Below are 17227 nucleotides of genomic sequence, written 5' to 3' on the forward strand. Positions count from 1 at the left end.
CCTGGTACAGCCCACCCTTTGACAGGCACTGGGCGCCCGCCTGGACTCCTCCAGCCCACGGACATCCTTCCTTTTGTGGACAGAAAATTCATGTCATTAGCAAACCACAAAAGGACAAAATGAAATTAAGGGCGAAGGATTCGTTTCCTTGAGAAGATTATAAGATCCTTGAGGATTAGAAGCAACCCTCTTCAATCTTGAAGTCTTTGCTCTGTGGGAAACAGAGATGGAACTCACAGAAGGTGCCCAGTAAAGTCTGGGGGAGGAGCTGATGGGGACAGAGAACAGAGAAGTGGGGAGATGTTATTGTCACAGCTGGGTCTGGGCCAGCCTGAATCCATATTCCTTCTTCTGCCAACAGGGCTCAGAATTCACCTGGGAGTGTCCCCTCCCTTCTCCCAGTCCAGCACTTCAGGGTGGGCCTCCTCCACCTGGCCATAGGTGCTGGACATTCCCCAAGCCACTGTGATTAGTTCAGAAATGGGGTCACATCCCAAATTTGGCCAGGGAGTCAGGCCTAGGGCTTTCGTTCAAGTTTCTGGGGAAGGAGCAGCTCTACCCTGCTGAGCTGGACTCTCGGAGGGCGGGGGCCTGGAGAGCTGGGTGGTCATCTTGCTGGGAGCCTGAGAATTTAAACCCCATGGGAGAGGCAGGCACATGGAGATGGGGCAGGGCTTGAGAACCTGAATAAAAACAATCCTGAAATAGGATCTAACATCAGAATTTTCAGCCAATAACCCTTCTTTTGGCATGAGCCTTTTTGAGTTGGGTTTTCTGTTACTTGCATCCAAAACACCCTGGAGGAACCCTTGACTAAGGGTCAGGAAACCAGACTCTGAGTGTATCTCATGTGACCCTGGTGAGTCACTGCATCTTTCATGACCCTACCTCAAAGCACCTCCCACTCTCTCCTCCCCCAGCATTTCCTGTCCCGACCCAGACCAGTGCCCCCTGACATTTCATGCTATGTTCATGACCTTGTTTGCTAGCCATCTGTCTCACTGCTGACCGCCCAGTGCTCAGAACAAACCTGGCACACGGGAAGTCCTGGGTAAATAGTTGTTGTGTATCCTGCCTCAGTGTGTCCACCTGTGAAATGTGAGGGAAGTATAACATTTTCTCTCAGGATCCTTCTGATAGGCTGTGCTTTGCTTCCCTCGCAGCTTCTCAGACCTCTGAGAACACGGCACGAGGGTTTCTTCTGAAGGCGCTCGTGTCTCCAGCAAATTACCTCTCACTCACAGGGAAGGAGTTTGTAGGACTGTCCTCTTTTGCTCCCTTCCTCTGCCTACACAAGCTCATTAACCAGAAAGTCCCTCTCGATGTCTAACACAATCTTTCATGCTGCAACTTGAGTTCAATAGACATTCCAGGCCACTCAGAGCAGGGAAGAAACTGTAAAGTGACATGAAATCCTGTGAGAAAATAAAAGCTCAAAGATGCCCACATTTTCTTCCACCACAAAGAAACCCTCGTTTCCTTCTCATGACAGTTTCTGACTTTGCACAAAGTTCCTTTCTTGTCTGCACCTAGGAACAAAGCTCTTCTGGAGATGCGGGTGCAAAGATGAGAATAACATAAATAAACTGTCTGTTTAATCTTCCTAGTGTCAAAACAATGTCTCAGCCAAAATACCTGGGCTCTGATTCATCCCACTGACCCCTTCAGAGGGAGCAGGCAGGAGGCAGGAGAGTCAACATTTCTCAACCCATTTGACGGATGAGCTCAGAGGAAGGGGGAGGCTTGGCAGTGAACAAGCCACAGTAAACAACGGAACCACTTCTTTTCCGGGGTCAGGTACTGCCTCCTAGTTTAAAGGAAGGCCCCACCACCTAGGACGCAGGCTTAGCCTCCATTCATTCATTCGCTCATTCACTCATTCACTCACTCACTCATTCACTCTCTCATTCAGAGGATTAAAAGCCTGGACTGAGCACCTCCCTGGGCCTTGCTCAGTACCCTCGGGGCTTCTTTCCCACCCCAGCCTCTGAGGGAGGGTGTCCAGGAATTATCTGTCCCTTGACTGGATGGGGAGGTTTAATGAGTTAATTGCTTAAAGTATTTTTCCTAGTTTATTCTTTGTCTTTTAATTGTACTTGTGGTGTTTTTTGACGTCCTAGAATTTTTAATGTTTATATGGATGAGTCTTTTTGTTTTTCTTTGGAGTGTCTGGTCTTATGCGCCTACAGAGGATTGAATAGAGAGTGATTTTTAGGGTCCTATTTAAAGTCATAGGTCATGAGCAGGTAGCGGTGAGAGGGAAGGATCCTCTTCATTCCTTCACTTTATAAATGAGGAAACTGAGGCTCCACTGTGAGTGCACAGTGGGGCGGAAGTTGCAGTCCCGAGTCCCTGCCCAGGGCTCTTTCTGCTGTGCAAAAAGAATAAAAATCAGGAGAAGTCAGAGGGCTCTTGGCCACCTAGAGTGTATTGCCCACTCCAAAGCTGAAAGGACACTTTGTCCACCCTACACATGCAGTGCCACTGAGTTCACTGGACATCTGTCCAGCTGTCCACGGCAGCAATGAGCCCTCAGATCATGCCCACCGAAGGCCTTTCTAAGCTTGTGAGGTCAGATACCACAAAGGAAAAGACATGGTTGAACATGAACATGAAAAATTCCTGTACATCGACACCCACAGCGGATTCAATTAAAAGACACAAGACAACTAGGAAAGAAATTTCCAACATTGATGACAACGTATTAAGACTCTTAAAGCTCACACAGCTCACCCAGAGCCATGCAGAAAAGTGAGAGACAAATCACAGCAGTGGAGACACCAACGGGCAGCCCACTGGGGACAAATGCTTAAATCATCAGCAATCAAACCAACTGAGTGAAAGCTACAGTGAGGTCATCTCTCATTCCTCTCAGAGCAGCAATATTAAAAAGAACGGAAACACGCATCAGCAAGATGGGGAGAGACCGCAACCCACAGACTACTGGGGGGCATAAAGGACTCTGCTTTTCCGAATCTTGTCACACATATTAAACTCCTTAGAAACGTGTGATTTTGTTCCAGCACCTTCACTTGGAAGGAACTCTTTAGGAACTATGTATAAGGAAGGAGATGTGTTCCCAGGCCGTTTATAGGGGATAAATTGGAAGCAGCCTCTATGCTCGGTGCTCAGGAGTTCGGCCGTAAGGAGGTCTACTCCAGCACAGACATTCGACAGAACAGGCTGGAGCCTCAGAGGAGAACGATGCTTCACAGAAGATGCCAGCATGCAGTCAATTTAAAGATCAGGGCACAAGGCAATATGTATGTACACAGCATTCCAGTTCTACAAAAACACACATGTACATGGGCACATGTGCACGGAAAGCAATCCGGAAAAAACATGCACCAAACGCCAGAGTGCTTTTCTCCAGGAGTGAGAATGACTTACTTTTTGCTTGTTTTTCTTGTTTCAATTGGTCGGTGCCAGGACTGGAGAGGTGGGGAGGGCAAGGGAGAGAAGACAGCACATTCCGTTGGAAGTGTTGTCATAGACTTTGCAGACAACGACGACGACGACAGTACTTACCAAATGTCTATGTGTGACCCATCACACCAGTCATTGTACTTCTAGGAATTCACCCTAAGGAAATAAACAGAGATGTGTGCAAAGACTCATGTACAAGGACATCCACTGTAGAGTTTTTTACAATAGCAGAAAGTTGGAATCGGCCTAAATATTCAACGATGGAGAATTGTTTCAAGAAGCTGGTCTGCTTTCCTAGTGAAGAGCTATGCAATCCATTACCGTGATGTCGAATACTGAATGAGACAACAAAATATTCTAGATATAAATTTTAAAAAGATTTAAAATGGCAAGGACTGTTTGATAGCAATACTGTAAAATACCACACACACTAAAGTTTAAGTAGGACAAAAGAAGCTTAGGGGGGGAATGTGGGCAGTGATAATCACTGCCTGATGAGATTCTGGGTTTGGTTTTTTTTGTGTGTGTGTGTGTGTGTGTTTTCCTACAGTTTGCAATTTGAGAACAATAAACCTGTTACTGTCACAGCCATATTTTTTTAATTCTTTTTTTTTATTGATTTCAGAGAAGAAGGGAGAGAGAGAGAGAAATCAATGACAAGAGAAAATCATTAACTGGCTGCTTCCTGCACGCTCCCTACTGTGGATCAAGCCTGCAACACAGGCATGTGCCCTTGACCAGAATCAAACCTTCAGTCTGCAGGCCGATGTTCTATCCACTTAGCCAAACCAGCTAGGATACAGCCATATTTTTTTAAGGGGGGGGGGGGGGGGGCGTGTGTGTGGATCATTCCAGGAACCTTTACACTAAAACAAGCCAGTCATTGGTGTCTGTAAATTCCAATTTCTCAGCCAGGCTGCTCGGTATTGACAATTGCATAGCTACCTTGGGAATTAGAGGCCAGGTTCATAATTAAAATATGTCCCTCTGACATCCTCTCTCAGTGCCACCTAGAACAGATCCTGCCCTCAAAACCATGCCCAGCCAGTCCATAAACCTTTCGAGGGCTGTTTTGAATCTCAGGGACAAACTGTGGTCGAATCCAGCTGGCGCTGGCCGTGGCGGACACTTGCTCAATCATCTCTGTTGTGTAATGATGAAGAATTCATCCTATTCTCAGAAACCCATTGTCAGGACAGGATGGAGGTTTCCAAATATGTGTTCTGGAGCTCGTCCTGCTTTCCTCCGGGGTCAAGCAAGCCATGCGCTCAGGATAATTAAAGTCACAGAAAGCCTGCGACTGCTTGCCTTTGTCTGCCTTTACTAGTACGTCCGGTAGAGTCCTGGCGCAGACAACCAGATTTTAAATCTGCCTGCACCTCACTGCTGCTGAGGACCAGAAGGGCAGGCTGCAAGTGGAGAAGTGCCAAACAAGGGAGTACGTGACTGTGTGATCACTCTCGGCCAAGGGAGAGTGGGAGGAGGCCCAGCAGGAAGACCCAGACCTGGGGGCCTGGTCAGGGAGTCAGGGGACAATGGGCATCTCCCAGAAGGAAGGAAATCTCCCTGGCCACTGCCTTATATACTGAACTTGGGGGAGAACTGTGGGCTCACCAGCGGGTGCTAAGGGTCCCACCAGGCCAGCTCCTGGGTGTGTGGACCCTGCCTGCAGCACCCAGTCTGTGTCAAGCCTCCACTCAGTGTTGCATGTGCAATTATTAGCAAACCCAGACAGACACAGTCAGACTCCTGTTCACCTGGCACGTACCCAGTATCCCCATCCTCCACTGTGACAACCACAAATGTCTCCAGACATTGCCAAATGTCCCCTGAGGGAGGGAGAAAAACTGCCTCGGGCCTAGTGGCCTCTGCTTGGGACAGCACCGATCTAACAGGAGAGAGAGGCAATGCGATGAGCAACTGTGACATGCCGGGGCAAGTGCTAGGGTGGGAGACGTGCGGGCAGTGTGACATTAGGAGGAACAGCTCACCGAGACGAGTCCAGGCAGGTAACTCAGAGGAGTAGGGTCTCAGCCAAGACCTTTCTCAAGGAGACATCCCACACACAGATAGATGGTTGAGAGCTGGGGCCCCTGTTTCCCTGCCTGTGAAATAGGACAGAAATAGCCAGCCTACCAGCCCTGGCCAGTAGCTCAGTTGGTTAGAATGTCATCCCAACACACCAAAGTTGTGGATTCAATACCACCAATGAATGCATAAATAAGTGAAACAAATCGATGTTTCTCCCTGTCTCTCTCTTTGTAAAAAAAAAAATCAATCGATAAATAAAAGTTTTATCCCATTGGTGTGGTTCAGTAACATATGAATGCAATAACATATGAATGAGAAGGTCATGTTTGATTCCTGGTCAGGGCACATGCCTGGATTGTGGCTTGATCCCCACTGGGGGCTTGCAGGAGGCAGCTGATCAATGATTCTCTCTCATCATTGATGTTTCTATCTACCTCTCCCTTCCTCTCTGAAATCAATAAAAATACTTTTTAAAAATAAATAAGCCAAAACCGGTTTGGCTCAGTGGATAGAGCGTCGGCCTGGGTACTGAAAGGTCTCAGGTTCGATTCCGGTCAAGGGCATGTACCTTGGTTGCGGGCACATCCCCAGTAGGGGGTGTGCAGGAGGCAGCTAATTGATATTTCTCTCTCATCGGTGATTCTAACTCTCTATCCCTCTTCCTTCCTCTCTGTAAAAAAATCAATAAAATGTATTTAAAAAATAAATAAATAAACATTTTAAATGTCCATCCTTCCTACCCTGCCCCTCTGCCTCGGGGAGGGGACAAAGCTGAAGGCTCACACTCAATTTAGGATGTTAATGTGATCGGTAATGACTAAAGGTGTGCTTTAACCCTTTGTACAATAAACTTCTATAGATGCAATTAAATTCAAAATATCGTGGCATGTGGGAATGGCTTCTGTTTTGGACGTGTGGCAGTTAACGGGTTAAACAAGACACATCAGCACCATCATTCTCATGGGGATCTGCACACTCTCTTCTCTGCTTCCTTCAAAGCTCCAGGACCCCATTCCTATGAGGGCCAAGGAAAGACCAGGACCCCCCAGACTTGAGCCTTTTTGAGCTACGTTTTTCAGTAGTTGTGTGACCTTGGAGAAGTTAAGCTCTCTGAACTGTCACCCCATCTGTGGGACCAAGTCAACAGGTTACCTACCATGAAGGGCTGTTGTAGAAATAAGAGGAGAAAAATATGCACAGCTCTGCTCAGAGCACCAGGCAAGTAATAGCCGCTCAACCAACATCAGTATTTACTGTATGACTTAAGCCAACTTCCATGCAGCTTATTCATTCACTCTGCAGTCACTTATTGACCACTTACTGCATGCCAGTGCTATTTTAGGCACTCGGGGTTTCCTAAAAAGATAGGTTTCCTAAAGATCAAGATTTACTTTGCTGGGTGGATCAGAAAATGCACAAGCAGAGAGAGAAATACATCAAATAATTTCAAGCATGTCATGAGAGAAATAAAAATGAAAATAAAACAAAACAGGATCACAAGAAAGTGGCAGGGCAAGGGGTGGTCAGGAGCCTCCTGGAAGAGGTAACCTCTGACCTGTGGATGGAAGGTGGGCCTGCCTTGCATAGACCTGGGGAACATCTCTCAGAAGGAGCCCAAGAGGGCACATGCCTGTTGTGCATCAGGAAGGGCAACAGGGCCAATGTGGCTGCAGCAATTGGGGGAGGCGAAGAAATGAAGTCAGCGAGGTGAATGGGGCCAGCCTAGCCAGGGGCCTACCATCTGAGCACTAACAGCTGACACTTACTGAGTGTGTACCACCCACCTGCTTAAAAGCTTTCTCTCATTTCATCCTCTGGACAACCCTATTAGGAAGGTATGGCCATTGGATTGGTCTGCTCTGCCGATTAGGAAACTGAGGCCTGGAAGGTTAAGTATCTTGGCAAGGGTCACTCGATCATTACAGAAGAAAATGAGTCTCTGATTACAAACAGTCTGACTCTTGTTAAATATAGAATAGAGCAAAGGGAAGCCACTGGAAGATCCTTGTGCCCCAGTATCTCCCCAAAACAGGCTGAGCCTTTAATTAGCAGATGTGCAAGTTGGTGGTGGACAAGGCTGGCATTTGTCATCCTCCCTCCATGGCCCTAGAACCTGAGCTGGCTGCCAAGTAGGATCACAGCCAGGTGACTGCACAGTGACCCACCTTCAAAGTTATGTCTGCCATTGGGCTTGAGAGCCCAGGATCCTTGGCCTCCTGCTCCAAAGGGCAAATGCATTGGAGTCAGTGAGTTGCATTTAAACACAGAGGCTCCAGTTGCTGGAACCAGAAAATCAGGGTGGAGAGAACCAGTTAGAGTCCTAGTCCAGACCTGGGCCTGCATCTACCGCCTCCAGCAGAAAAGATAACAGCACCAGCAGCCTTGCTTGACCTGAGGCCCCACGTGGCAGAGGGAAAAGGAGGAAGAAGCCCAGGCATTCTCTGCCTTTCCTGCTGTTCTGTTCAGACAAAACTGAAGTCTGTAGGGGGAAACGGTAACGAAAACAAGGATATCCCACCTGTCAGAGCCAACCTGGGTGGATGCAAGTGTTGTGCTGAAGAAGGGGAAGGGCACAGATGTGACTTGCCAAGGAAGTGACAAATCAAAGGCTATGGTGAATTTGGAGGTGTGGGGACTAGATACACTCCCTGAGCACCTCTCTCTAGGGCCCAAGGCCTCAGTTCCTGCACCTGCATAATATACTTACTTAACACACACCAGTGTCTTTGGCTATATTATTCCCTTTAGCCCTAACAGCAATTCTGCCAGGCAAGTCTTTTTTATTTCACTTATAGTTGAGAAAATTAAATATTCAAAAATGTAGGGTTCTGCTCCAGCTCAGGTGGCTGTGGAACCCACTTCCTTAGCAAACACCTGCATGGGCCCCAGCCTCAGCGACTTAGCAGCACCTGGATGCGGGTGGGTAGCGGTGGGCCTGGTCCTCGGGCCACGCCTGCTATTGCATTTACTGGCTGACTGGGGCCAAGGGCTACGGCTACATCATGCCCAATCCTCAGAAGACTTAACCAATGGTTCATATGATAATGTCCTATAATAGATGCTGATCCATTTCAGGAACTGCTTCATCAGCTTGAGCCAACCGAATATCTAATAATTATTGAACAAGCTTTGGTCACTCTGGGTAGCTATGCGGGCTCTTCAGCTAAGCACATCATTCTTTGTGAATTGGATGGTATTCCCATTGTTGGAAGCAAAATTGGCGATCCCAATCACAGTAATAAAGAGAAGGACTTAAAGGCACTGAGTCAGCTGAAACCGGTTTGGCTCAACGGTAGAGCGTCAGTCTGCGGACTGAAAGGTCCCGGGTTCGATTCCGGTCAGGGGCATGTACATTGGTTGCGGGCACATCCCCGGTGGGGGGTGTGCAAGAGGCAGCTGGTCGATGTTTCTCTCTCATTGATGTTTCTGGCTCTCTATCTCTCTCCCTTCCTCTGTAAAAAATCAATAAAATAATATATATATATATATATATATATATATATATATATATATATATATATATATATATATATATAAAGGCACTGAGTCAGACTAAGAAAGACATTCAGGAGAGAAACCAAGATGGTGGCATAGGAAATCACCTGAAATTGCTGCCTTGCACAACCACTTCAAAGCTACAACTAAAAGACAAAATGAACATCATCCAGAACCACAGGAAGGCTGGCTGAGTGGAAATTCTATAACTAGAAGGAAAGAGAAAAGCACACTGAGACTCAGAGGAAGTAAAGGCAGAGGTACAGAGGCACGCACACGTGGAATGGGCTGGCAACTGAGTACATGGTTGTCTTTTTCCATCAGGAGGGAGACACAAGCTCACAACTGCTCTGAACTCCAGTTTTGGGTGATACTCTGGGGACCCAGACTCATATGGGGAGATACTGGACTATCTGGCAACGGGCAGAACTCAAGTGCGGCTTTCTCTCAGAGGTGCTTACAGCGATTACCAAGGGACACTGAGACCTGGGCCTCTAAGGGCAGGACTGAGGATCAGCCATTGCTCTTTGCTCTGCCCTGTGGATTCTTTGAGACCCCACTCACCAAGCTGTGTTCAGAGGCTTTTGCATATGAATAACCTGGCCCTTTGCAATCTAAAATTACCTAACAAACTGCAGCTGGGTCAGAGAGCTCCAGAGCTTTTAAAAGAAGGCCCAAGGCCCCACAGCAGCTTGTATTGCTTCACAGCTGGGCCTCATCTGGGCACCTCCAAACCCCAAACAAAGAAGAGGAATCTGCACATCTCTCCATCTCTCCGTAGTTCCTGCTGGGTGGCCTCAGGCAAAGACTAAATTAGCACCTCCTAAGAGATCCAAGAGCCAGTGTACCCAGTGGTCAGAGTGGGACCATCCATATTACAACTCCTCAGATCCATAAAGGACACACTCAGGGGGCAGACTCAGTGAGCACCAAAGCCCCACTAAAGCAAGTCTTGCCCCATGGGGGTGTCTCCAGCACAGAAGTTCTCCCATCACAGACACAGCTGATTCTCACAGCCAATTGGCCTGGAGGTTAATTCCTCCCAGTCATACCAACAACAATGAAGACTTAACTACAACAAGACTGTGCACACAGCCCACAAAGGGATGAACCAAGAATGTCCATCTCAGGTAACTGGGGAGGCTGAGCCACTGGGCCCTATAGAACACCTAGCACACAAAGCCACTCTATCAACATAGGGAAGCAGCCAAAATACAGAGACAAAGAAACAGGTCACAAATGAAAGAAATAGAGGAAAACAAACTACTGGATATACAGTTCAAAACCACAGTTATAAGGTTTTTCAAGAATTGTCTAGAAACTGCCAATAAATTTAGTGAGACCCTTGAGGATATGACAAATGACCAATTAGAAAATTAAGCATACATTGACTGAAATAAAGAATAATATACAGAGATCCAACAGCAGACTAGAAGATTCCAAGAATCAAGTCAAAGATTTGAAATATGAAGAAGCAAAAAACACCCAACCAGAAAGGAAAAAGGGATCCAAAAATATGAAGATAGTGTAAGGAGCCTCTGGGACAACTTCAAGCATACCAACATCCAAATTATGGTGGTGCCAGAAGAAGAGAAAGAGCAAGATACTGAAAACCTATTTAAAGATATAAGTCAGAAAACTTCCCCTACCTGGTGAAAGAAATAGACTTACAAGTCCAAGAAGCTCAGAGAACCCCTAACAAGAGGAATCCAAAGAGGACCACACCAAGACATATCATAATTAAAATGCCAAAGGAAATGGACAAATAGAGAATCTTAAAAGCAGCAAGAGAAAAACAGTTAGTTACTACAAGGGAGTATCCATACAACTGTCAGCTGATTTCTCAACAGAAACTATGCAGGCCAGAGGGAGTGGCAAGAAATATTCAAAGTGATGAATAGCAAGAACCTGCAACCAAGATTACTCTACCCAGCAAAGCTATCATTCAGAATTGAAGGTCAGATAAAGAGCTTCACAGATAAGAAAAAGCTAAAGGAGTTCATCACTGCCAAACCAGTATTATATGAAATACTGAAAGGTATTCTTTAAGAGGAGGAGAGAAGAAAAAAGTAAAGATAAAAATTATGAACAACAAATACATATCTATCAACAAGTGAATCTAAAAATCAAGTGAATAAAAAATCTGATGAACAGAATAAACTGGTGAATATAATAGAATCAGGCACTGAGTCACCTGAGTGTGGACATTGGAAAGCAAATGAAGATAAAGGTACACATCAATCAAGTCTGTGAGGATGTCTTCTCCCGTCCCCTGAACTCCCCGTGCAGCTGGCGGGCTGAGACTGTTAACAAATATGACAGTTACCAACAACCACCAGCACATGCTGAACAGTGACATTACAGGCCAGTTCCAAGTGTTGCTTACAGGAAATGGAGGCACCAAGGTTCAGGTTTTGAAACTGCTGTTAAATGTGTCTGAAAATCCAGCCAGGACAGAGGACTACTTGGTTTCCAGGCGGGTTACTCATCCCTTTCCCTCTAGGATGGCCATGTGGCAAAGGGGATTCTTCTTTGAGGTCTGACACTGTTTCAGAATATAACTTTAACTGCCTCAAAAAGGAAGGCCATTTAGCTATTCAGCCTACTGTCACTAAAGTTCACTGTTTTTCCTGTTATATGGAGAAGAACGCACCCAGGAAATGAGAGTGTTGGTTATCACCATGACGCGGACATGAAGGCAAAGGTAACAATCATACCCAAACTCTAACTGGTAGGTTGTATATTTCCAAAGAGTAATGCAGTTTGGAAGTAATGCATGCACATTTCTTTTTCATCTTCTTTACAAAGAGATTCTCTCGGCTGCTGAATTTCAAAGTGAAATATCAGATTTCAACATTTACATAACTGTAACTTGCCATGGTCTTCTGGGTTATTTTGGACAATTTTATTAATATTAAGTGAATACAACAGCTTGTTCTGGAACACTTGTTTTCTTTTTCTTTTTGCTATTTGCTGAGCTACTTCATTTAGTTTTTCAACATGAAGTGACAACAACCTTTTAATGTTAAGCTATCCTTCTGCTATGAGCTGTGACTGGAAGTTACACATCTGAGAGAGTGGTAATATGTGACTGTCTCAGAAGTGCTGTAGGAAGGACCTTGGTCTTCTAGCAGCAACGAGAGCCTAGGCTCTAGACTAGAGCCACTTGCTAGCCTTGCCATACTGCTTTCAAGAGTCTGTTCCAATAGCCAGAACTCATTCTAGTCAATTAAAATTGTATACTTGGAGGAGAAATGTTTCCTACTAATCATCCACTCCCCTTCAGTGTGCAGGTATGTAAAGATGCTGTGCATAAAATATTGGCACCGATCAAAATATCCACCTATAGGCAAATGATTAAAGCAATGAAGAACTAATCAGGTCTAAGTTTTTAAACCCAATTCACCTGGCACTAGGTCTGTGTGCTTTAATTTCCCAACACTTATCAAATGCTCCAAAAACATTACCGGCAGTACCCCAGTTGAAACCTCAGCCCCAGCCAACACCTGGGTGGTAACCTGTGAGACTCTGAACAGAGGACCCAGCTAGCCTGTGCCTGAAATGCTGACTCACAAAAACAGTGGCATATAAATGGGAGGGAGCACCCAGGGGTTGATTTAACTGACTAGGTTTGCATGGGAATTGTCGGGCAGCCATTAGAAATGGACGCACCTCTCATGACTGCCACTTTTCAGAGCTCTCTGGGCCAAGGGTGGAGCAATGTTCTCCACAACAACATCCTGGTCTTACACATAGAGAATCTGAGGCCTACAGAGTCACAGTTGCCCATGACTAGTCAGCAGAGGTGGCAAAAATCTAAATCCAGCTGATCCACCCAGTGCCGGCTCTCAGCTACACAGGCTTGCAATAGTTTTAAATATAGATGAAAACATCAGCCTGAAAATCTCTGTAAGAAGGCATGTCTCCACATTGGTAATCCGGACAGTGAGTTAAGAAACAGTATGGTGTTTTGCTTCTGTGTTTTTTTCTACATTTTCTAGTTTCTTTTACAGTGAATATTATTTTTTAACAATCAGGGAAAGAATGCTAAAAAGAACTTGGTGTCCATGGTGACAATATCTGAGCAGTGGGGTTGCAGGCCACTGTGTTTATTATTTTTTAAATATTATCTCAATTCTCTGTAATACGGATAGGGAATCTTTTTTTCTGCTGAGGGCCACTTGGATATTTATAAGCCCATCATTCATGGGCCAAACAAAATTACTATCTTTAAAAATTAGCCTGCTATTTGGACAAACACTTAATTAACTCACACCTAATGCCTTGGCAGGGCCAGACTAAGTGATTTCTTTCTTTTTTTTTAATATATTTTATTGATTTTGTACAGAGAAGAAAGGAGAGAGATAGTTAGAGATAGTTAGAAACATCGATGAGAGAGAGTCACCGATCAGCTGCCTCTTGCACACCCCCTACTGGGGATATGCCCGCAACCAAGGTACATGCCCTTGACCGGAATCGAACCCGGGACCTTTTAGTCCCCAAGCCGATGCTCTATCCATTGAGCCAAATCAGTTTCGGCTAAGTGATTTCTTGAGCCTTATACAGCCAGAGGTATAAGAATCTCAATGTCCAAACGAAACATGTGGCTGGTGTATTTTGAAAACGCAAGTGCAATTAAGAACAAGTGAATGGGTTTCAGAAAGTGAAAGCAAAGGAGAAAAAGTGACAGAGCTGGGGGCCTGACCTTAGACACTGAGGTAGAACAAAAATAAGATCTTGTTCTAAGTAAAGCAAATTTACTGGCAAACTTAAAATGTGGCTTCAGATCTTCCAGAAGAGGTAGCTGTCTCACTCTCCCAGCAACTGGGTTTTTATTACTAGTAAGCACTAGGGACCCAGTTCATGAATTCATGCACCTTGAAAGGAACTGTGGTCTTCGAGGCTGTGGTGGGCACAGGGGTGGGTCTCGGGCCCATCTCCATGCCCCCACCTGGCCCCTCCCACTATAGCCCCCAGGTCTCCTGTCTACCTGCAGTTCCCCTTCTGCCGCCACAGCTCCCACACACTGATGGCACAGAGTGATTGGGGCTGGCGTCAGTAGCAGGTGTAAGTGGGGCTGGCCCCATCAGCAGGTAAAGCAGCGGCTGTTGCCCCATCACCCCTCAGGAGCAGGGGGAGATGGAGAAACCCTGATGGGTGATTGGGACTGGCAGCTGCTGCTCACACCTGCTGATGGCACTGGGCGATCAGGGCCAGCCCAGGCACTGGCAGCAGGTGGGAGCTCCAGGTGGGACTGCAAAGCACAGGAGCAAAGAATTTTCAATAACCACCGGAGGCTCACCCCCATGACAGCAACCAGCACCCCGCCTTGGTCTGGAGCCCCTGCTCACCTGCTCCACCATCCCACTACAGCCTACACCTGCCATGTTCTGCACTCTGCTGCCTGCTGCCAATGCCCACCGTGTTCCATGTCCCACCCACCCCAGTGGTCAGTGCACATCATAGCAACCAGTTGTTCGGTTGTTCTGCTATGCAGTCTATTTGCATATTAGGGATATATATATATATATATATATATATATATATATATATATATATATATTTGCAGTATCTTCTGTAAATGTTGTCACCTGAAATTTTGCTTTTTTAATTGGTAGCTATTCCTGTGGGCTCCTGTTTGTAAAACAAACGCTGCTAAGAAATGAGGGCTCCAGGCAATTTTCCCTCCACATAGGGAAAGGGAAGGGAAGGTGTGCTCACCAGTCCCTGTGAGCACGCTGTGTAGAGGGCACATATTTGGGTTTAGCACTAACCCCTGACTATAAGTGCTCAGTGTGCACTCAGCTCTATGCAAGGCCCTTTCTGAGGAGTCTCTCATTCTATCCTCCACACCTACATGAGGTGAGTCCTAGCATTGTTCCCATTTTACAGATGAGGAAGTGGAGACTTAAGGAGATCAACTACTAATCATAATAATAACATATTTCATTAAATCTAAGACATTCTATAATTTGATGGTCCACTAAGAAAAAAATACAGCCAGCTATCATTGTAAGATAGCACAGACTATAAGATGGACCCTGATTCTAGAGCCATTAAAATGTTTATCTAGTCCTAACTGGTTTATCTCAATGAACAGAGTGTCGCCTGGGGACTGACGGGTCCTGGGTTTGATTCCTGTCAAGGGCACATGCCTGGGTTGCTGGCTCAATCCCCAGTAGAGGGTGTGCAGGAGGCAGCCAATCAATAATTATCTCCTCCCTTCCTCTCTAAAATCAATAAAAAGTTATTTTAAAAAGTGTGCATCTAATAAACCCAGGACTAAGTACAATCTGGTTGGATCCTAGAACAGGAAAAAATAGGACATGAATAAAAAAACTGGTGAAATCCAAAATTTCATAGAATCTAAAATAGGTGGGTTTTGTTCAATGTAAATTATTCCTCAATAAGCCCGACTTTTATCGATAAAAAATGTAAGCCCCAAGTGAGATCTAGCTTATAGTTATGTATTATTTGGATCATAGAATTATTTTGGGAATAAATTAGAATTATCATCATTTAACAATCAGAAGAATTCATCTAAAACTGTGTATATATACTTTTCTTAAAAACTCAGAGGCTCTGATAATACTGGGCTCCTCTTTCTCACATGGTGAACATCAGCTGGTCCAACTGGCAATTCCCTGGAGATGAGTATGAGCTCTCCAGTTTGCCCCAGGCTCCACTACTCCCTATTGCCTACCTGCTGCTGAGCCAGCCTCATGCAGGTATGTGACTTTTGTGACTCTTACTTTAAACTCTGCATACATGATGACTTCAGAAAAAGTAAAGCAAACAAACAAAGCCTGCAGCCTTCCCATTGCCCAGTCTCCTTCCTCCTCTCTAACAGAAATCCTAAATCACTGAGGCCTGAAATGAGTTTGGCTAGAAGATCATTTTTTGGTGCCTCCTTTGCAATATGTGTGGCCACTGACACATAAGCAGAAGTCAGGGCACATGGCCGTCATGGGGTTCTCTCAGGGGCTGACTCGGCTGGGAGGTGGACCACTGGCCATCCCTTTTTCCTGGCTGAAATATGGGTATGACGGTATTTGGGAGCTGGGGTCAAGGGACAGAGATTCTTCCCATTCCCCTGAAATACGATGGGCTGATTTTTCAGGATCATAAACCAACCTGTTCCTTCTTTGGTTTGTTGACTAGGGTTTTTTTGTGGGTTTTTTCTTCTTCATTATTTTCTTCCAGTTTTATTGTGATATAATTGGCCTACAACACTATATGAGCTTAAGCTGTACGACACAAAAACTTGACGTGCATACCTCATTTAAGCCACAAACTGTTTTTCCTTGCCATGAGAACTTTCAGGGTCTGCTCTGTTAGTGCCTTTCAAGTATGCCACACAGCTGTGTTAACTACCATCACCCTGCCACACACTGCATCCCTGGACTTACTCATTTATAACTGCAAGTCTGTACCTTTTGACCCATTTCTCCCACCCCCACCCCCTGCCCTGGCAACCACCCATCTGATTTCTCTTGATGTGAGCTTTCTTTTTAGATTCCACATTTAAGTGAGATCATACAGAATTTGTCTTTCTCTAACTTATTTCACTTAGCATAAGGACCTTCCATCCATGTTGTCGCTTTCTTTTATTTGTTTAACTCAGTATGAGTTCACTTTCTGTCGCTTGCAACCAAGAACCTTTCTGCAACTCAGCTAGGCACGACCAGCTCATAGCACAAATGGGTCAACATGTTCACTGACACTTTGGGTGCAGACTTGCCCTCAGCTGGACCTCAGCTCTCCATGCCTAAGGTAGGATGAACCAGATGTACACAGGAGGGCCCTTCTGATAATCCCCAAAAGAAGGCTAAGGACAAGTTTCTGTAGCATCAGAGCAGAGGCTGCAACCAAACGGGCCTAATTCTGCTTGAGGAGACTCCTCCATGGGCAGGAGCAGCGAGCCTTCAAACAGCTGCCTCTCTTCTGTAAGAGGTCACCACACAGACCTGCCTGGACAAGCTGCCACTCACTGAAACACTGGTCTTTTCAGGCCCTGAATAGGATTCCATTATTCAAGGCTTTTTAAGGAAGACACGCCCTTTTCCTCTGGCTGCACTCTTACTTGGATCAAGTCCCTTGGCCAGCGTTGCAGATGGAGACGGCAAAGGATTGTTCCTGTGACTTGGCCTAGCTCTTCTGGAGATGGACCGAGAGATGACAAGTGCCATGCTTTGGAATAGCCCATAAATGACCACGTCCCTGGTCCATAGGGTCAGAGACCCGGAGCAAGTGCCAGCGTGGTGGCCCCAGAGTC

The 17227-nt window shown here is 45.8% G+C and overlaps 1 pseudogene across 1 annotated transcript; it reads left to right on the plus strand.

Moving 5' to 3' along the window:
• The first annotated feature begins 7557 nt into the window (after window positions 1–7557).
• On the plus strand, window positions 7558–11680 carry LOC311624775 (armadillo repeat-containing protein 10-like; annotated as a pseudogene). The gene is made up of 3 exons: window positions 7558–7586; window positions 8604–8715; window positions 11135–11680. The product of its transcript is annotated as an armadillo repeat-containing protein 10-like (transcript).
• Window positions 11681–17227: the final 5547 nt, after the last annotated feature.

The sequence above is a fragment of the Pipistrellus hanaki genome (assembly GCF_964339955.1).
Source record: "Pipistrellus hanaki genome assembly, chromosome: 6".
NCBI classification, from domain to species: Eukaryota; Metazoa; Chordata; class Mammalia; order Chiroptera; family Vespertilionidae; genus Pipistrellus; species Pipistrellus hanaki.